Source organism: Phyllopteryx taeniolatus, chromosome 9 (assembly GCF_024500385.1).
Source record: "Phyllopteryx taeniolatus isolate TA_2022b chromosome 9, UOR_Ptae_1.2, whole genome shotgun sequence".
NCBI lineage: Eukaryota > Metazoa > Chordata > Actinopteri > Syngnathiformes > Syngnathidae > Phyllopteryx > Phyllopteryx taeniolatus.
The window spans coordinates 18320126-18341809 of NC_084510.1; the positions used below are offsets into that span (position 1 = coordinate 18320126).

At 40.8% G+C, this 21684-nt stretch overlaps 1 long non-coding RNA gene across 2 annotated transcripts in view; it reads right to left on the reverse strand.

The window, feature by feature from the left end:
* Positions 1–5133: 5133 nt before the first annotated feature.
* The window catches only part of LOC133484151 (uncharacterized), a 25931-nt gene continuing 9380 nt past the window's right edge, over positions 5134–21684 (reverse strand). Inside the window, exons 3-4 of one of the 2 annotated variants that reach the window (XR_009790296.1) lie at positions 20831–20918; positions 5134–8474 (exon numbers count right to left, since the gene is read on the reverse strand). This is a non-coding gene — a long non-coding RNA (uncharacterized LOC133484151). Of the gene's footprint in view, positions 8475–9725; positions 11160–20830; positions 20919–21684 lie in introns of those variants that run through there. The other variant, XR_009790297.1, reaches the window with a different exon arrangement.

Sequence of the window (21684 nt, forward strand, 5' to 3'; positions counted from 1 at the left end):
TTACCAAGAGTATTGAGCTCTCGCATACTTTGAGGCATAGTTGGGCCAGAGTCCCCTTTCTCAAGCTCTTCGCAGTTATGTTCTATTAGCACGAAATATCCTCACTCATACGAAAGTTGTACAAGTATAATTCAACCGCAGTGTCTCTTTAGTGGTGCCCCCACCCTCTGCCTCTGCCCCCACATCCCGTCTGGCCCACCATCACATCAACATGTCACAATCAAAGGCTGAGTACGCCAGAAGGAACTGTTGTCAGGTGATAACGAAATATATTCAATGCAAGATTATAAATGTTCCCTTGATCCTCTAAATCAGGGGTGCCAAACTCATTGTAGTTTAGGGGCCGCATACAGCCAAATATGATGTCAAAGGGTCCGGACCACGAAAATCATATCATTCTTAATATAATAATAAATAATGTTTTTTCCCCCCCCTTTGTTTTCATGCACAATGTTTTTTTCCCCTTTGTTTTAATGCAAAACAAAACAAGTAGATTACAAAATTTCTTCAGAAAAGTTTGGTTCGCTTTGTCATCTACATGTGTGCATAGTAAGTGAATAACTGAAGTAATAGTATTTAAGGCACAAAACTAAGTCACAGATATGTGGAACCAAAAATTTTATTAGTTCACTTTAAAGTTAAATCAACTTATTAATACCTAGGAATTATTAGCATTCCATGTTGTACATGATCATATTACTTCTCAAATCTATCCATCGTCCCAACCACAATATCTTTCCCACTTTGAAACTCCTCCTGCGGGCTGAATTGTACCCCGTGGGCTGTATGTTTTGACACCGCTGCTCTCAATGACAATGCATCATGGTGCCAATCTGTTCACACGCTTATTGAGTGTTGTTAAAAGCAAAGGTGTACACAGCGGTAAACATGCCCCTGTCCCAGCTTTTTTGGATTTTGTTGCACACATCAAATGAAAAATGGGTGAATCAGTTTATCAATTTGAACATTAAATATCTTGTCTTTGTAGTGTCTTCAATTGAATATACATTAAAAAGGATGTGCAAATCATTGTATTCTGTTTTTATTTATGTTTTGCACAAAGTCCCAATGTCAATGGAATTGGGGTTTGTAGAAACTGAAACTGAAACATTGAAACATGCACTGTATGCAGTGATACAAAAGGTCTATTTACCTCAGTCTAACTGTAAACAAATATCAGGGAACAAGTTGCTTAACTTTTTTTGCCCCTGCAAACAACAGATTTGCAAAAAAAGATCCCATCTCGCCACATGAACATAACATAATCCAAAATGTAAGCACTGCAATGACTGGATATTCCGGAAATAGAATAAATCAGCATCTTATTTTGCAGATCAAAAATATGCAAGAACATTCAGTACTCTGGATAATTATCAAATGACGGGCTGTCATTGTGAGCCTCAGCGCTGCATAACTACACAGTTGAGAACAAAAAGAGCATCCAGTGTCCAACCTGTAGCACTTGAATGGATTTGTTTGCATGGTGTGCCACTTTAAGACTAAATTTGGACCCAGTCCAATACTGGCACTGCATACACAATAATCTTGTATGTCTGGAAAGTTTGGTGGGTGGAGTTGAGAACAAGAAAAGAAAAACAAACCTTATGACCTACTTCATTTTCTTTCTAAAGGAGAAATATGAGAAGCTTGTTAAAAAGGACATTTTGCTGGGTTCAAAGTAAATTTGACTAAGATGTTCTCTTTAATGCAGTCTGGCGGTTTACATAAAGCCGTGACTTTAGAGGTGTTTGCAAAAGACTAGGTTGCAATGTGACAGAATCCTGACCATCTGCACATACAGCATTTCTCTAGGGAGGCTAACTATAATATACTGTATTTCCATATGACACAAACAGACTGAGCAAAACAACTAGCCAATCCTCTTCTTTTGGGTTGCACGTGCTGCACGGGACATCACGTGGAGCCTTAGACTGCCAGCAGCTAGAACCATAATATTGTGATTCTCATGCACATCCACACACACATGCACACGAGCTGCAACACATGCATGCTAAGGATTCCAAAACAAACAGGGAGATATTTACAATCCAAAGGCTTCCAAGAAGTTTATAAGGTCATATGGAAACACTCTACAATGCTGCAGGACCTTGTCATTTCAACTCACTGCAAGGTTTTTTTCCTTCTTTTTTCTCTCACCCCCAATTCTTAACACAAATAGTTAAGAGAACTCTAAAACGTAAACACTCATTACAAACAATCTGCTGACTCAGGCAAGCTAAAAAGTGCAAACATTATTTATGTGCAAAGGTCATGGACATGAATGCTGTAACCCCCGTTGGCTAACTGTCAAAGTCACTGCTACTTTTCTGTCTTATCAGGGCAACAAAAAAGGTAAACATGGCCTGCTGTTGAAATAGACTCCTCCTTCCATATGGATTCATTTTGTTGTGTCCAGCCTTTTAGAGTTTCCCAACATATAATTGTGTGGCTGTCTGTGTGTGTAGTCTTGTGAATGCACACTATTTGTGTTTGGGAGTAAGCGACGAGTATAGGTTCACGCAGTTACGTAACATGAGCATATAACAGATGTATGCTGACGCAGAGTACATACTGTTCGGAGGCAAGAGACCCAATTACACTGACAAAACATGGACTGTCCTGCAGTACCGTACGTCTTCTAAATATTGCCTAACAAGAGATAAGCACAAAAAGTTTATATACGAGGAAAAGGTAATCTGGAGACAAATTTACAGTACATGAGCAGAAAAGTTACAATTATCATTACTAAGGTAAAAAAAATTGTGGCAGTTGCAATACTTTTTTGTTCAGTTTTGAAGCGCTTAGAAAAGAAAATGTCAGCTAATGGCAATGTTTTTTGGTAAAGTCTTCATGCACTTTGTTGTTTATAAGGTCTGAGCAGTATCAACGTAATCTAAAAACAACTGAGTTACTGATTATGACTCACAAACGTGGGACAAAGTATGTTCGTCAGTGTGCTGGAGGTAGAGGGGCTGGTGTACAATTTGCTTTTACTGAAGCCTGCCGCACACTTGACACTATTGCTGAGCAAAAAAGGTAATTTGAGACAGTTTGCTCAGCAGATAGCTTGCTGTGTGCACGTAATTTTTGGAGAGTTTTTCTACCTCACGTGGCCTTCAGATGGATATAACATGCTTGATATTTTTCACCTCGCGAGGCACTACTTGAGCAACCTGCTGAGGGCAAAAGTTCAGGTGGCCAATCAAAACGCATCTTCCATTCACATGATTTTCAAGATGGCAGCCTCCTTCCAATTTGTAATTTGATATAAAACGTTAGATATTCGTCTCAAGGAGGGACGAGTCTAGGTCGAGGACTTTGGGTGGGCTAATAGTTACGCAGTACGCACCATTAAAAGCCCCTGCTGAGTCAGTGCCGACACATAGCATACAACATTTCAAGAGGAGGCATTAAACCATTGCAGTGTAGTCAACTGTCATCTCATAGATTGTGTCATAGTTGTAAATCAAGCATTACCTGGTCATTAGCGTCAACACAGCTGGAAGTGTGTGTACCGGTTCGGACCATAGATAAGAACCGACATTAGCTAAAAGATGCCTTGGGATTTATTTCGGTGCCTATTCTTTTCTGGGATGTGTATAAATATTGTCCACAAAAGTTGCAAATCATTAATAATACACTTAGTAATGAAATACTACTTCAAGCCAATTGCTAACAGAACTGGTCGATCCAATAGTAAACTTAGTAAAGCATTTAAGTATACTTTTCTTACCAACACTGTACACGACTCTGGACAGGAATGTTAGCGACTACGCAAGCAACTAGAAAAGTTAATTATCTCGGGTCACCATAGCAATGACAGAAATTGTTCTATTTGTTACAGGTCAGTGTATGGTTCTTTTAGAGTACAATTACCATATACGGGATGCTTTAATGACACAATTTTCTTTATATATCTGCTGAATTTCCTTTCAAATTGAGCCTTCCAGTCTCTCAGTGCTTCACTACCAGTGATTAGTGCAATCATGTTGAGAAAGCATCGATATCTCACTCTCTCAGAGGCTCTTATTGATCTTGGTGCTTTGCACACAATCTATGTGGAGAATGTGGACTTTCACTAACAGAATTTATTTGGTGAGGCCAATGTGAAGGGCAACAGTCTCGCTATTTCTGGGTTCACAACAACAGATGCACACATTATAAATAACTTAATAATGTTGTTGCACGGTGGACAAGTAGTTAGCACAGCCAACTCACAGTTCTGAGGTTGCGAGTTTGAATCCAGGCTCTGGCCTTCTTGTGATGAATTAGCATGTTCTTCCCGACACCCCCGTGCATGCGTGTTTTTTTTTTTTTTTTTGCGGGTGCTCTGGCTTCCTTCCACATTAATTTAAGACTCTAAATCTAGGCGTAGGCAAATGTTTGTGCACAAGGGACACATTTGATTTATAAAATACACCAGGTCTTTAAGTTAAATGTATATACAATGTAGGGCAAAAGCAGGCTTTGTAATACTGGTTCAGAATTATGGTTTGGATAATTACATAAACCTCCCAACAGCTGATTGTAATTCCACAAAAAAACAACAACACACACACACGCACACATCTCACTCACTACCACCCCGCCCAGTTACAATGAATATTTGAATAATGGCAACTACCGTATAGCTTAAACAAAACGCACAAATCGAAAATGTGAAACAACTGTAAACAACAGTACTTTGGGCCCACCCTGTATCATGGATATGGACAAATATGTAAAATAGGTCATTTTAGTGCAATAATTTATTCTCACTATATATTTTTTCCCCAGTTATAATTAATAAACCAATTATTTACTTTACCACTGATTACCATTTTGACTGTGCTTTAAAATAATTTTATTTATTATTTATATTAATATATATTAATATTTATTTAATATTTAAAATAATCAAAATATTTTTTGATGAACCAGTTATTATTTATTGATGAACCAATTATTTAATAAATAAAATGTTCTAATGTAATTTTTAAATTGTATTATTTAAGAAAGAAAAATATTTAATGAGATAAATACATGTAAATATGTTGAAGTTTATAAACAATTATTTTTTATTCCATAATTTCTAAGTACATTACATTATTTGCACAAAGAGAATCCATAATAAATGAATGGATGGATGTTGTTTTGTGAGAGAAAATGGAATTGCTTCACTGGTGTTGGTGACAGTAAAGAGTTATGATGGAGGGCTGGGAGTTATAAACTGTTCCCCAAACATCTATTTCTGATCCAAAAACTGAGGTGGAGTTCCTGGAAGTACTTTACATAGAATCCAGAAGTACATGTTTATCAGTTCCACATTTCGTGTCACAGAGTTTGTGTGGGATCAGAGTTTTTGAGTGTAAACACTAATCCACATTTTTTGATCAGTGTGCTTTCTCGTCTTTGTATTCTAAATAGAAGGGAATGTGAGAAACCTTACACGTTTCACTCTCAGCAATAGGGGGTCTAAGGTCGAGCAGAGAAACACAACGCCATCCATAGTGTGGTAAACATATGCTTTTCTTCAGCGAATTAGCATGCATGGTATAGACATGGACACATTTCAAGTCGCACTGTAACAAGAGCTTGGCTATTGACATTTCAGCGAGAGACCCAAGAGTAAATAATTCACGAGAAAGTTCAGCGGCATTACCAAGAAGCAAATAACTGCACAAAGGCAAACAAAGACAAATGGACGGGTCATAACGTGCAATGCTAAATACAACAACATACACAACATTGGAGAATGAGGAAACGGAACAATATTGCTGATTGATTAAAAAAAAAAAAAAAAAAAAGTCTAACTGCCGTGAGCAGTAGAGCTCCAGTTCCTGTCAGATGTCAGCAGCTCTTTCTATCTGTCGTCCACCCATCCCACCAAGATTAATTATGAATAAAATAATAATCCATCGCGGCACGGTGGCCGACTGGTTAGAGCGTCAGCCTCACAGTTCTGAGGTGCGGGGTTCAATCCCCGTCCCCGCCTGTGTGGAGTTTGCATGTTCTCCCCGTGCCTGCGTGGGTTTTCTCCGGGCACTCCGGTTTCCTCCCACATCCCAAAAACATGCATTAATTGGAGACTCTAAATTGCCCGTAGGCATGACTGTGAGTGCGAATGGTTGTTTGTTTCGATGTGCCCTGCGATTGGCTGGCAACCAGTTCAGGGTGTACCCCGCCTCCTGCCCGATGACAGCTGGGATAGGCTCCAGCATGCCCGCGACCCTAGTGAGGAGAAGCGGCTCAGAAAATGGATGGATGGATAATAATCCATCCTCATTTTTAATGTAATTATCTACTGTATAATTAACTTAATTTTAATTAATGAATCCATATTTTTCAATAAACTATTTTTTAGAAAGTCAGATTTATATGTACATTGTTTATTTTACTTACTTGTAACTAAAATGTTATAGAACTCTTGATAATGTAAATTCTACAGTGGGCCGTGTCGCCATACTTTGCCCACCACTGATCTGTGTCAACAAAAGTATGAAGTGAAATATGAAAAGTTATTTTTTATTCATTATCATTAATAAATAAACTTTATTATGGTGTACAGGACTTATATTTTCAGCACCTATTAGTCATTAATTTTGTTCTGGTCTTCCTAAAACAAAGAGTTTGATCATCCTGAACTTCTCTTTCCAAGTTTGAAAAGAGCACCACTATTATTTAAATGTGTGGTGCTCAGGTCTTAACCTCATCATTCAAAGAACAGGTCTTAAAATATAGACTTGAACATAATGAAGATGATGAGTGTTGGTATCAGTGAGACACACTTCATTCAGTCACCCGGCTCCATCCGTCCAATTGCAATCTACATGCTGCCACTCGATAACACATTAGTACAGCTTGTTGTTTGAATCAATGTGGGTGGAATATTACCTACAGGCAGGTTGATTGATTGAGGTTGTGACGTCTGTTGTGACCCATGCATGGTGAAAATAGGTCATATACATACAGTGGCTATAAAAAGTATTTGCCTGCTCAAATGTCAGGTTTTTGCAATATAAAAAAAAATTAGACCAAGGTCAATTATGCCATATATTTTTTCACCATTAATCTGACCTTTAACTTGCCCAACTTTCGAGAGGGTAAAATAAACAACAGAGAAAATTTGCACATCCCTGTATCACTAGGATGTAGCATATTCAAACTCATATTCAATGGTCCACACACCTGCCACCATTTAAAGTGAGTCTCATTAGTCCAAATAAATTCCGGCTAAAAATGTTTCAAACATGTACGGAAATGTGTCATTATGGTCCAATGAAGCCAAGATTGAAATTTTTGGCCGTAATTCCAAAAGGCATGATTGGTACAAACACAACACTGGTCATCACCAAAACAACACCATACCTACAACAAATAATGGTGGTGTCAGTATCAAGCTTTGGGGCTGTTTTTTTTCAGATGGATTTGATCATCTAGTAGAAAGCAAAGTCACAAAAAGCCAATGAGAAAATCTCAAATTTGGGGGCTGGGGGGGGGGTTAATCAGATGCACTTTAAATGGTGGCAAGTGAGTGTTGACTCCCATTTATCTTGAGTTTAAATGTGACACATCTCAGTTATGGTGGGAAACTTTTTTTTATTTTTTTTTATTTTTAACCGTTTATTTTTATTTGCCCTCTCAAAAAGATTTGGGTTTTACAGTAGATTAATGCTGTAATAAGTTTTATTTTCATCTCATTTTTTAATATCTCAAAACACAGGGGTTTTTAGACTTTTTATATCCACTGTACATTTGCCGGTCATCATATCAGGTACATCTTCTAATTTGCAGTGGTATAGAAAGACATTGCTGCATTGACTTGTTTCTAATGTTTTGCATTAGAGCCACAAGTAAGCATATTTTAGATTGTGCAAGTGTACCTGACGTTGTGACCGTGGTGGCATGATTCACAGCACAGATGAGGCTGTCAGCCTCGTAAATTGTGTTTGTGGGTGCAGGAGTATTGGGCACTGCATTGCTTTTCTGGTCAATCTCTGTGCACGTGATGATTGATGCACGTTTCTGCAGAGTTAAGTGTGTACAGAGAGCTGCATCACTCCAACCTCACTCACTCTCAGTCTGCCTCCATCCTATTTTGTACAAATTCAAAATGCAGCTTTCCCTCTGCCCATTATATTGTAGACACTTCATTTCCCGCAGCAATTTGCTGTCCTACTTTTTGTGCCTGTACTTATGCATGCCTGTGAACTGTTTAAAGGAATGCACAGGCCCCAATACTAATTCTCTCTTAGAGGACTCGCATCATGAACACGGTCCTTCTACATCATGCAGATACATTCACATCATCAATTCCTGCTTTTAAACATTCTCATCTTGTCCCTCCCACTCCGTCGTACCTGCGCCTCTTTCTCTCTCTCTCTCTTTCTCCTGCTCTTTCCTCTGCCACCCCTCATTTTGCTGCAGTGTGGAATTTTCCAAGCTGCAGTATTAGGGCTCATGGTGATGAAGAAAGGTGATGACTATGGGAGAAGCTGGTAAGATGAATGGTGAAAAAAGAAAAGAAAAACAAACACAGTTATGAATGGGCTCTCATCTTGCTCATGATATGAACAGGAAAAATACCAGCACATATTCAGGGAGTGGATGCAGAAAGACCCAGCTGCAAGCAAACTTCATATTTGTATTCAATCTTAAACAAATCATGCTTAATGTTTTTCAGTGTGTCCATGAAGGATCAATTAATGTCCTCTAAATCACATATTTGTCACGCTACCACGAGGAGCTTTGTTTTCAACTGCTTTTTGTTAGTGAGCATCCATCCATCCATACATTTTCTACCGCTTATCCGAGGTCGGGTCGCGGGGGTAGTAGCTTTAGCATGGACGCCCAGACTTCCCTCTCCCCAGCCACTTCATCCAGCTCTTCCGGGGGGATCCCGAGGCGTTCCCAGGCCAGCCGAAGGACGTAGTCTCTCCAGGGTGTCCTGGGTCGTCCCCGGGGTCTCCTCCCGGTGGGATGTGCCCGGAACACCTCACCATGGAGGCGTCCGAATCAGATGCCCCCAGCCACCTCATCTGGCTCCTCTCGATGTGGAGGAGCAGCGGTTCTACTCTGAGATCCTCCCGGATGACCGAGCTTCTCACCCTATCTCTAAGGGAGAGCCCGGACACCCTGCGGAGGAAACTCATTTCGGCCGCTTGTATCCGGGATCTTGTTCTTTCGGACGACCCACAACTCGTGACCAAAAGGTGAGGGTAGGAACGTAGATCGACTGGTAAATCGAGAGCTTCGCCTTTCGGCTTAGCTCCTTCGTTACCACAACGGACCGATACAAAGTCCGCATCACTGCAGACGCAGCACCGATCTGGCTGCCGATCTCCCGTTCCATTCTTCCCTCACTCGTGAACAAGACCCCAAGATACTTGAACTCTTCCGCTTGGGACAGGATCTCATCTTAGTGAGCAGGATTAAGCGAAAACATACATTACAGATTTTCTTTGCAGAGGGGTGGGGCAACAGTCAAGGATGAACTACTTAAACTTTGGTGCTGATCAATATAATATCCATCCATCCATCCATTTTCTGAGCCGCTCCTCCTCACTAGGGTCGCGGGCTTGCTGGAGCCTATCCCAGCTATCATCGGGCAGGAGGCGGTGTACACCCTGAACTGGTTGCCAGCAAATCGCAGGGCAGATATAAACAAACAACCATTTGCACTCACATTCACACCTACGGGCAATTTAGAGTTGTCAACCATGCAAGTTTTTGGGATGTGGGAGGAAATCTGAGTGCGCAGAGAAAACGGACGCAGGCACGGGGAGCACATGCAAACTCCACACAGCTGGGGTCGGGGATTGAACCCCGGTCCTCAGAACTGTGAGGCAGATGCTCTATCCAGTTCGCCACCGTGCCGCCATCAATGTAATAGTAATACGTAATATTTCACTTTTCTTCTGCTTTTGCAGTAACTAATGCGTGAATCGTAATGACAAAATTAAGGCACATGTAGATGGGGCTTATCCACGAAGACAATACAGTACAATTTTTTTGGCCTTGGTAGAGGTCTAGTTTAAAATGTCTCCATTGAGCTTCTACAGAAGCAGTGATGCAGGCGTGGTTGGAAAGGTTGGCTGTATCTGATGCCCCAACTAAAAATATAGTATTATATTTTACCTGTAGTATGATGTTCTAAGAGGACGCGTGTTCATTATCTGTTGTAGGTTGAGAACTATATTGGTTGTGAAGCGGGAATAAGAATCTGCAATGTCTTCACAGAAAAAAAACATTGTGCTGGGAAAGTGGAGGAGGCGAGTGGAAATGTGTTAATGACTATCTGTGAGTGTGACAACTGTGTGCCAATGGCCTTCTGTTGCAATGTGGTTACGGATGCAGTTGAGGTCCTTTAGGTGAGTATGTGACTGCATGGGGCAGGACTTTTGCTGCAGTCCACTGGTGACGACATGAGAATAGTGACGTACAGTAAATGCTGATTGTAGAGGAGGAGAGTGTGGATTAAAGCAGACGTTTCATCTTGCATCACCAATGATGACAACTTTTAACCTGCTTCATGAGATGGAAGAGAAGCTGCTGTCCCATAAATCAAACATGAGCCTGTTAGAAGAATTTAGTTGGATTTCATGCTAATTCACTGTATTTATCCATTCAACCATTTTCTACAGTGCTTACCATTAGGGTTGCAGGTGAGCTAAAGGACATACCACTTTGAGATGACTTTGGGCAAGAGCTAGGGTAGGTCCTGGGGCAAAGCCATATAGAAGAAAGTCTGGACAGTGACATGCGTGGGCGCTATATAGTTACCCAGCTTGACATAACGACACTGCAATACAACACAATTGAATATTTCCAAAATTTATTATTTGTAAGGGACATTTTCCAGAGGAAACTCACATTACAGTGGTGCCTTGAGAGTTAAATTTTTTCTAAGACCATGTTCGTGACTCAAAACACTAGTATCTCAAATTCTCTTTCTGATTTAAGTGAATTGAAATGCCATAAATCTGTTCCAGCCTCACCCCCCCAAAAAACACCCAACGAAAAAAATGTGTAATGTGTTTTTAACATGAAAAATAGCACCCTATAGCATTGTACTTTATATAAACATGAAGTCATGACATAATTAAATAGAATGTAAAGCAGATTTTGGCACATTTTTTGCTTCAATTCAATGTCCATCCTGCTGCTTCTGGTGTGGTCACCTGGCAAGACAATACAGATATACAGATACATGTATGTCAGTACTGTACATGTAGCTGGTAAAAACTCCTCTGTGAGCAGCCGTAATATTAATATTATTATATTTTGCAGATGGTAAACAATATACAGTACGCCTGTGAGTATTGTTATATTACCTGTCTACATGTGTTGCTACACCATTTGCGTTCAAATAGCTGTTGCTTAAAGGTTTATAACACCATGACTATCAATGCTAATCATTAGCATAATTTAAAAAAAGTTTTCTTGTGTCAAATACACGGGTAATTCTCTGTTTCATGTTTAATTTGACAGTAAATTCATTTTTTTTAGTTCGGTTTTCAGTTTCAGTCAAGAATTTTCATTTCGGCGCATCACTACTTTCTGGCAGTGCCTTTCTGGGAAATGATGCATCCGCATGCCTTGTCTGGGATGACTGGAACACCCTACAGCCACACAACAAACCATTTTGCCAAAAATCCACTTACAAAAGTCCAAAACTGACCAAAGTTACTGTAGGCCTATACTATAAACATGGTGTCCATAAATCATGTGACATGGAGTTAACCAATGACAGAGCAGTGCTGTCACTATAAAGGGTGTCCAGAATTTGCTTTACACAGCTTGGTCGCCAGCCAATTGCAGGGCACATACTGGATAGACATTCACAACTACAATTTAGAGATTTTCATCGAACCTAACATGGATGTTTTTGGAATGTGGGAGAAAGCCGTAGCACCAGGAGAAAATGCACACAAACACAAGGAGAACATGCAAACCCCACACAGGCTGAGGCCTGCCCAGATTTAACTGCACCAAAGACTAAATCATTTACGTAGTCTGTGTGAGGGATTCTTTAGGGTCTGTGCTCCTGGTAACACAAAACAAATTTCAGAACTTTTCATAAATTGTTTCATGCCTATAGTGATAACAGCCAGCATGACACCACACCACAAACACACTGTTAAGATGATGCCTAAAGCTTTTGACAAGCTTTTATAAGAAACTATGTTACATATTAATGTGGAAAGTGTGCTTTTGTGCAATTAATGTGTGTGTGTAAATCCGAGAAACCTTAGTCACTCATCACAATCTAATCCCCTCCCGTCATTTGCTGCTCTCATTTGGTCACATTGTGGTGCCAAGAGAAACTAGACCCGGCAGGCCTTCGTGACAGAGGGGCTTTAATGGGAATCCTGAGGGGCTTGGGATCTGGGCCAGAGGGGGGAGCTGGCCGTTGCCAGTCATCTGTGCCTCTACTATGTGCACTGTGAAAGCAAAGTGAACCTCCAGAAGAATAACCAATCCTCGTTTGGTAATCAGCTCCCAAGCAATTCAAGTGTACTGTTCAACATGTTCACATGAGAGCTTTGTAGCAAAAAAAGCAAAGCATTTTCTATATAGCTTATCCTTGTCAAGGTCATGGCAAGGCGCTGGAGCCTATCCCATTTGACTCAGGGCAAAAGCTGGACAACACCATGGACTGTGCCAGTCTATCACAGTGATTATGAAGAGTGCATGACTGGGAATTGATCTCACACCAGCTGTACAAAAGTCAGCAATGGTACTTGGACCACTATACTAAGCATTATGATCATAAATGGTCATAGTGGAGTGACACTGCCTATACACTACACTATTGACATGCTCAAGTGTAAAATCCTGCAGAAAGGCAAATAAAATATGGCCCACACGTTATATTGATGTGAAATTGTTATATTTGCCACAACTTAAAAGCAATTAAGGTGTTTGCCCTGCCCCCCACGCCCAAATTGTCTTATTTGCTTCATGGCAACACAGAAAGCACACCACATTTATCTGCGGTTGCCTTTTACACTGAACCCAACAGATTAAAGTTATTGTTAAAGATATCGACACAAATGTGTGTGCTACACAGTGACACGGCAACCCGCAATTCTTGTCAGACAGAAACGATTGCTTCCAACACAACAGGATGGGAGAGGTGAGTGCCAAATGTTGTCCACAAGCAAGCCACAATATTAGGGCACTCATTCATGCAGGCATCGTACCACTTCTGTTTTACGGCAGTTTATACAGCACTGTGACATGAAAAAATTGTGGCTTTTAGAGACACTGTAAATGGGCTATGGAGGTATGGCTTGTTTGAGCAGGGTCAGTCAGATTTAAGTTACATGGGAGAAGTGACCCAGTTCCATTTGTATTCTCTCATGTGGCCTAGTTAAGCAATGTTTTACCTGAACGAGTCCGGTGAATGAAATTTCATGAACTAGTTAATATTTTGGGCGAACGTGAACTGAACTGATTCATTTCTGCCTGATGAATTTTATCGAGAACTAGTTTTTTCTTGCGTCGGAATGGTTTTCGAACGAAAGTTAATTTTCATTCAAGAGTACCAGGTTTTGTTAGGGACTTCCAGGACAAAACCCATCTGAACACACTATATACGAGTCTTCATATGTCGTGGGATAAACGCTGTATTTGGCAACCGATTCAGTGCGGCCGCCATTCATGTTTACATGTGCGAGGTGGATTCAGGGACACTCCATGTGTTCTTTGGCACATAATTGTAAAATTTGATTACTAGGAAAATTATTTGTACCAGAATGCTTTAGTTAAATTACTGTACGATCACACTCATAATATGGAATTTATTTTGTTTTTCAATATAAGACTAGATAAGACATTTAAAACATTTTGTTGCTATAGTCAGCCAGAGCTGCAAGGAACGCAAGCTATCAATGTCCTTTCACCAACGTTCCTGTCATACCTGTGTTGCGTGTTTTTGTTTGCACGTTAAGGACAAAAGTCCTGTTTTTGTTTTAATTCATCATTTAAAAAAAGAACATTCAAGCGAAATGTTCTTCCTCATGTTTTTGAGATTGCAGCCTGAAAGCTGCAGCTGGCTAATAGTGTGGACTGAATGGGTGGCAACAATGGGAAAATGAAATGCCAGTATTTTGAAGATAATAACCCATCAGCAACTTATTGGGAAAACAAACAAACAAACCATGAAGTTTGTAGACCGGTGAACTTAGTTCAAAATTTTGAATTATGAACTATGAATTGAACTTGTGAACTGAATTTTGAACTAGTTCCCACAGAAAATGAACTTTCCCAACACTGCCAGTTAGCAGAGATGGGAGTAAGTCCCGAATGACCCCCCAAAATGTTTCTTAAAAACAAAAGGCAAACTGTCTCAATTAAAATGCAGATTTCCAACTCCAAATGAGAGATGACTTGTCAAGTTATGTAGTTCAAGTCAAAGTCAAGTCAAGTCTCTCAGCTACCACATCTAAAGTCAAGTCTTTCTGAAGTATTTGCCAAGCATAAAACTGGCCACTTGAGTCGACTCGAGTCAAGTCAATTGACTCGAGTGCCCCCATCTCTGCAGTTAGAATACACATATCGGCAGTGTGTAACAGAAATACAGTAAATGCACACACCTCACATTCGAATCAAGGCTTAATCACACACAAACGCACATCAAGAAAAAAAACCCACATTTTTGTCAATAGACAAATAAATAAACAGTCCAAAAATCAGGTATTGCACAAACTGAATCATAGTTTGGTTCTGGGAGATACACAGTGCAGCTTTGGACACAATGCTCTTTTGCATTTTCATTATCATTTTGGGTTTGAATATTTTTCAAGATGGTTAGAAGTACATGATGAGGATCTTCTTTAAAAGTCACAAATCTTCACATGATAACACTATCGTCCAATAGATAATGTACACATCCTTCATCTTTCACCTTACGTTTTAACACCATACCAGGGGAGCGTGTGATCTCTTCTAACCAACTGTGTGGGAATGCGTTTGAACCTAGCCTATGCTCTGTGGTTTCAGCCTGTCTGACTCAATTTGTCCATTGAAATAATCCTGGAGTTGCGTAACCTTGACCTTTCTGCTCACCACGATGACAAGCGGCGGTAAATCCCAGAGATCAAGAAAGGGATCAGACAAAAGGAGGACAGAGAGAACAATCCATAGATGGGATAAAACAGAACAGATTGTGGGTGTAACACTGCTGGGCAGGCTGGCAGAAGAGGACATCAGGCCCTCGTCTCTGAGAACACAGACTCTCTGAGAACGCTGAAGCGGCAGACGGAGGTCTTGCCAGTAAAAGAGAGCTTTACTCTGTGAAAAGTAATTTCAGCACATGTTCAATTGGTTTGTGCTGTCGGGGATCGGAAGGAAGCCTGTGAAGTGAAAATCTGTGATATGAGATAATACAAAGTGGCAGTTGAAACAATGGAAGCTTCGAAATCTCTACTCCACATCCTCAATTTTATTAGGGAAGTCTTGTAGAAAAAAAAAAATAATTAAAGGTCTTGGAACTGGGACATCCCGTCCCTGTAAGCATGAGGTGAACCATTTAAATAGAGGTCGAATAGTCTCAACAGAGGAACCCATAATATTTTCTTGAGTCATTTGGGACGCAATGAAGAAGCAACCTACTGAGACTTTGCTAAAAACAGATGAGTCTTAGCAGGACATGGAAATAAAGAAATTAGAGCCCAAGCCAAAGTTTAAGAGGCTACATTTTCTCTTAATAAGAACACGTTTAAATATAACCAGACAGGAAGGGGAGAGGGCTGAGACTGAAAGTTAGCAATCACTTCTTGCCAAACATGGCCTGCTATAATTCCCAACAACTGCCGACAAAAACAACATCTAAAATGTCCCTTGTGAGCATGTAAGCACCGATGGATCATAATAATAATAATAATAACAGACTTGTTGCTCATTATAATACTTGAGGTAAAAGGTTTGCTAAGTATAAACAAAGTTAAGTTGAGCTGAGTTGAAGGCTATATTCATCCGAATATCAGAAGGATTAAGGTTGGCAACATCCATGCCCTTCATGCCTCAACCCCCCTCCTGCATTCACACCTCTGAGTCACCTATTTCAGTGTTCCCCAACATTTTTTGCACCACGGACTGGTTTAGAGTAGGCATTTTTTCTCACGGACTGGCTGTCAAGGTGTGGCATATACTGTATATGTGTGTGTGTGAGAACAACCCAAGTAATCCATACATACAAAGAAAGTAGAACAAATAAGATCAGAAATTAAATTGTGAGTAATACTGTGAAATGACACAGGGAACAAGTATTGAACACATGAAGAAAGGAGGTACAAAAAGGCATGGAAAGCCAAGACAACACCTAAAATCTATCAATAATCAAACAGCAACCCAGCCTCTTGTCAGTGCAAATTAATATCAGCTGGTTCAGTGCAGTCTGCTCCGTAATTTTGTCTTCGTTACTGTCACTGCAGAAAAGCCCGCTTCACAAAGATAGGATTTTGGAAATGGGAGCAGGGTATTCAGTTGATCTCTTTTTCTTTCAAAAAACTCCAACGGCTTATCTTTTAGTCCAGGGTGCTTGGTCTCGTGTCGTTGGCTAGCTTGTCGCCACATATAGTATTATGCAGAGCAGGCTTGGTGTGTGAGAGTTACTTGTTGAGATAAATCCGTATTTTAAGTAGGACTCCTGATATTTTCTATTAAAATAAGCTTTCTTTTTCTTTGAGGTCGTGCTCTCTTCTTCTGGGTCCTCAGGTTGCCTTTTCCCTTTTGAAAAGAAGCTCTCCAAAGACATTTGTTTTTTACTCATTTTTGCTAGTTTGCGGCCTTATTTTTAGTAACGTATCACATGACCGACGTGCAGTCTAGTGTTGTTTCGTTCGCGAATGTTTTGTTCAAAACAACAAATCTTTTCAGTGAACGTAATGAACTGAATCATTTTATAAAATCATTGGTTCTTAGAGCTTGGCCGCCGTTAGCGAGTCGGCTGGGGGCGGAAACAGAAGCGTTCTTTGCAGTCTTGCATGTCAATTGAGACGCACAGCTGTTGCGGCGGCGAAGATCCGGTCAATTTTCTAAATATAAAACATTTGACACGTGAAACGCAATTCAACGGAAATGAATTGTTTATTTTCTCTATGCGGCCCGGTAACAAATGCCGGTACCGGTCCCTGGACCGAGGGTTGGGGACCACTGACCTATATGACGTGCTGTATGTGCTGGGGCGGCACTGTTGCCAACTGGTTAGCACATCCGCCACAGAGTTCTGAGGACCCGGGTTAAAATCTGGCCTCACCTGTGTGGAGTTTGCATGTTCTCCCTGTGCCTGTGTGGGTTTTCTCTGGGTACTCCGGTTTACTCCCACATCCCGAAAACATGCACGGTAGGTTAATTGAAGACTCTAAATTGTCCGTAGGTATGAATGGTTGTTTGTTTATATGTGCCTTAGCTGATAGGCTCCAGCATACCCGCGACCCTAGTGAGGATAAGTGGTGTAGAAAATGGATGGATGGATTTGTTGGTGTGAAAGCCTAGTTTGCTGCATTCCCCTTGCAGTGAGAACACAGCAAGTGTGACCTAGGACATGTAAAAGGTCCTCCCATAATCCACTGCCATCCTTTTATGAAAGCGCATGCTCTTTTGCAATCTGCATTCATGCTTACGTAATGCATTGCTGCTCAATGACTGTTTTGTGTGCCGTACTTTTCCTCGAGCTGTTGTTTGTTGTGAACAAGAGTCCCTTATCCTTGTCCAGAGGGGGACCGATGATGCAAAACGCAGGCCACAGCCACAGATTATGAATCTAATAGAGCACAGATTTGCTCTGTTGTTCTCAGTTCATTGAGCGGTATGATGTACGCGTATGCTAAAACAATTTTGTGGTGATCTGATTAGATTAAATTGGCCCTGGAAGTGCATTGCTGCTTCTTGCCAGAAGGACACCAAAATAACTATAATAGCAAGCAGGAAAGGTCTAAAAGCATACCTGTCTGACTCAAAACAAAACATGACATACAGAGTGATAGTGTTCCACTCCAGTCCTATAGATGGCAGTAATATGGTGGCGCCACCTGCCACACAGTGTTTTTCTTCACAGCTCAATCTGCTGGATCTGGCAGGCCACTAGCTCCCCTGGCAGCGGACTGTAACAGCAATGCACCAATGTTGAGACACATGGGTATGGCCATTGTTTTAGCCTTTCGCCTCCACACAAACTGCGTTTGGAGTCACTGAACTTTGAACTGAAAAACGTCACAAGGGAGACTTCTTTTCAGTAATTTTTTTTTAGTTTCCAGTGTTTGCCTGATGAGGAAATCTATGATTTTCTTGGCTTGTCTCCTTGATGTCACAACTAGATACTGTTTTTATTTTCATTATCATTATTATTATGAGCAGATCATGTCCCAGCTGACTGTGCAAAAGGCAAACTGCCCCTGGACTGGTTGCCAGTCAATCACAGGGCATCATACACACATACAGTTATTAAGCGAGAATGGATCTCATGGACCACTACACTATATTTGCCTAACTGAATTTTTTTTCCCCTAAACACACGTGCCACCCTCTATACAGTTTTATGGAAATCATATCTTACTTGGTGGAGGTAAACATTATTTTTTTGCATATAGCAGGTGTGAGCCCACCAATTTCAGACTGACCACCACTTGTAGCCCCATCAACCTAAAGCTATCCCTAGTCTCTTTTGCAAAGTCATTCGTCAGATATCCTGTCACCGCCAAAGTCAACACTGTACTCATCCCTAGGAAAACGTGTGCGTGTGCGTATTTGTGGCATGCATGAACAGGTCTTTCTCAGACATTTATCTCTTGTGGCAAGCGAGCGAGTCAGCAGACTTTAGCTGACCTGGAACCGCTGCGAGCATCACCTCCAAGGGTGAAAGGAAGCCAAGGCAAAGGGTCATCGACACTGTTGACGTCCTGAACGGGAACATTTGGCTTACATAAGTTTCAGTCAAACCGATCTAATGCCGGCACATTTTCTGCTGTGCAGCACCAAGTCAAATCAGCTGGTATTTTCTTGGCTTCACAAATGAGACATGACGATGTATCTCTAAAGGAAAAGCTGTAAAACAGACATAATCACTTGGAAACGTACCACCTGATTTTGTGGGATCAAGTCAAACTGAGTCACTTCAAATGTTGTATATAGCAGATAGTATTACAATCATATAAAGATGAAATGATGCTAGATGCTTGCTATACCAATACAACAACTTTAAACCAGCCAACATGCCTCACTTTACTATTGTATATGTATCTAGAAGAAGAATCCATTCAGTTCTGTGCTGCATTCAAATGTGGTATATTGAATTTATTTATTATTAAAATTACTTAAATATATAAATCGGGTTACTGATGGTACAGCGGTTTACTTGCTGGGCTTACATACAGGCAGTGTGGGTTCAATTCCCACTGAGTGACAGTAGGAATGTACTTTAAGTGTGAACGGTTGTCTCTACATGTGCCCTGTATTAGGCGACCAGTCCAAGGTATTTTACCCAGTCAGCTAGGATAGGCTCCAGCTAACCCACAACCCAAAACAGCCTGTGAAGTACTGAAAATTAATGAATATATAAAACATGTGAATGTCCAGTTTATATTGTGTTGTCATGAGAATTCAATAGGAAATCACACAAAAATGTAAGCACTAGATTATGTTCGAAATGTACTTTCACTGCACACACACAAAACTGGATTATATTTCACCACAAAGGCTTTATGTACTTTTAAAATTTTACATTTGTACTTTATCCAGCCTTGTTTACCGTTTTTTGAAAATCATTTAGTGTATGTTTTGCATCATGCTAACCCGACAAATTGCAGTTTAATAGCAGTGACGTTCTTTGGCGGAGAACATTGGCGCTTAATTGTTGTTGTGTGCACATGTGAATGCTGCCCGTTTACAACAGCTCTGTAAACTTTTATTTGTACCTTCCACCTTTTATTCTTTTTCCATCGTGCGCAACCATTTGCACCATGACGCTTTTTTTTAGCAGAGAATATCAGCGTTATTTTTGTCGTTTGTCTGCGATGCTCCAACCGCGAGGAGCTTCGCCCCAACATTCAGCTGGTCATCCTCCCCCCTGTTAAGAATGCATCCTGGAGGAGATGCAGTGGGACGATAGTCAGCGCTCAATTGATGTAAAGTGATGCAAAAAAGGCGACTAAATGGGACAGGGTATTTGAACCATTCCTTCCGTAGGCTACGTGTGTTACTTGCCAACAGACAAACTTGCGGCTGTTATTAAACTGTTGTTTGTTTACATTCAAACTTCATGCACGCTGTGATCGCAAGATTCCAATTTCAGCATCCCCACACTCTCATGCTGGTCAGCAGAGACTTAAATCATGTTCCCCTCTCATTGACCAAAGATTTCACACATCGTAGACTTTGCAAGTGTGCAAGAAGAAGAAATAAAACTCTGGACCTCCTCCATGCAAAATGCTAATCTGAAGGGGGGTCTTGTTATTTATTTATTTATTTTCGGTCTTATGTACAGCACCTTGTTTTTTAAGTGCTATATAAATAAAGTTGAGTTTCAATCTAGTATATACGTGTGTGTATATATATATATATATATATATATATATATATATATATATATATATATATATAGTGGATTGTTTATATGAAATGGACCCACAAAGGTTTTTAAAAGTACTGCTGTAACTTTTGGAGTGAAGTCCTATTTAATTGTAATGGAAATAAGATCAATATACAGCTCTATTGGTGTGCATTTTTCTTTGTGTCTCTCAGTGAGCTCAAAGCAATGCACATGGCCTGTTTTTGAGGCCCTGAAGAGAAAAAGGGACGTTAGAATCGTAAAAGGATCTCCCCCAGTGACCTCGTCTGACTCACGTACAGAAGACGAGAGGACCTCGAGCGGCCTCAGCATCCCAATGAGGCCTCTTGGCACAGGATAGCCGAGACAAGGGGTCCTGCCCACATCTCTAAAGAAGAAGCACAGAATCAAACAAAAGTAAAGGGACTGATAGAATAGCCCTCCTGTTATCCATCCATCCATTCATTTTCCATACCACTTATCCTCACTAGGGTCGCGGCCGAGCTGGAGCCTATCCCAGCTGATGCTGGGCAAGAGGCGGGGTACACCCTGAACTGGTCGCCAGCCTATCGTAGGGCACATATAAACAAACAACCAGTCCCACTCACATTCACACCTATGGGCATTTTTTTAAGTCTTCAATTAACCGACTACCATGCAAGTTTTGGGAATGTGGGAGGAAACTGGACTACCTGGAGAAAACCCACGCAGGCAGGGAGAGAGCATGCAAAATTCACACAGACGAGGCCGGATTTGAACCTGGGTCCTCAGAACTGTGAGGCAGATGTCCTAAACAGTCGTTCACCATGCCGCCCCCTCCTGTTATCTTGGGGGTCAAATATCTATCCATCCATCCATTTTCTGTACCGCTAGGATCGCGAGCGTGCTGGAGCCTATCCCAGCCATCTCCGGGCGAGAGGCAGGGTACACCCTGAACTGGTTGCCAGCCAATCGTAGACATTTTGGGCAATTGTATGGCAACGTTTTGACCAAAGGCCCATAAATGTGTGCTGAGATGAATTTGGTGTGAAAGAACCTGAGAGCCCTGATCTCAGAAATGTGAGAAAAAATTTCCACAAAGATACGCCAACATTTAAAAACAATTGTTATCAGAAGAGTTATACAGTACAGTACTCTGACTTCAAAGGAGCGAC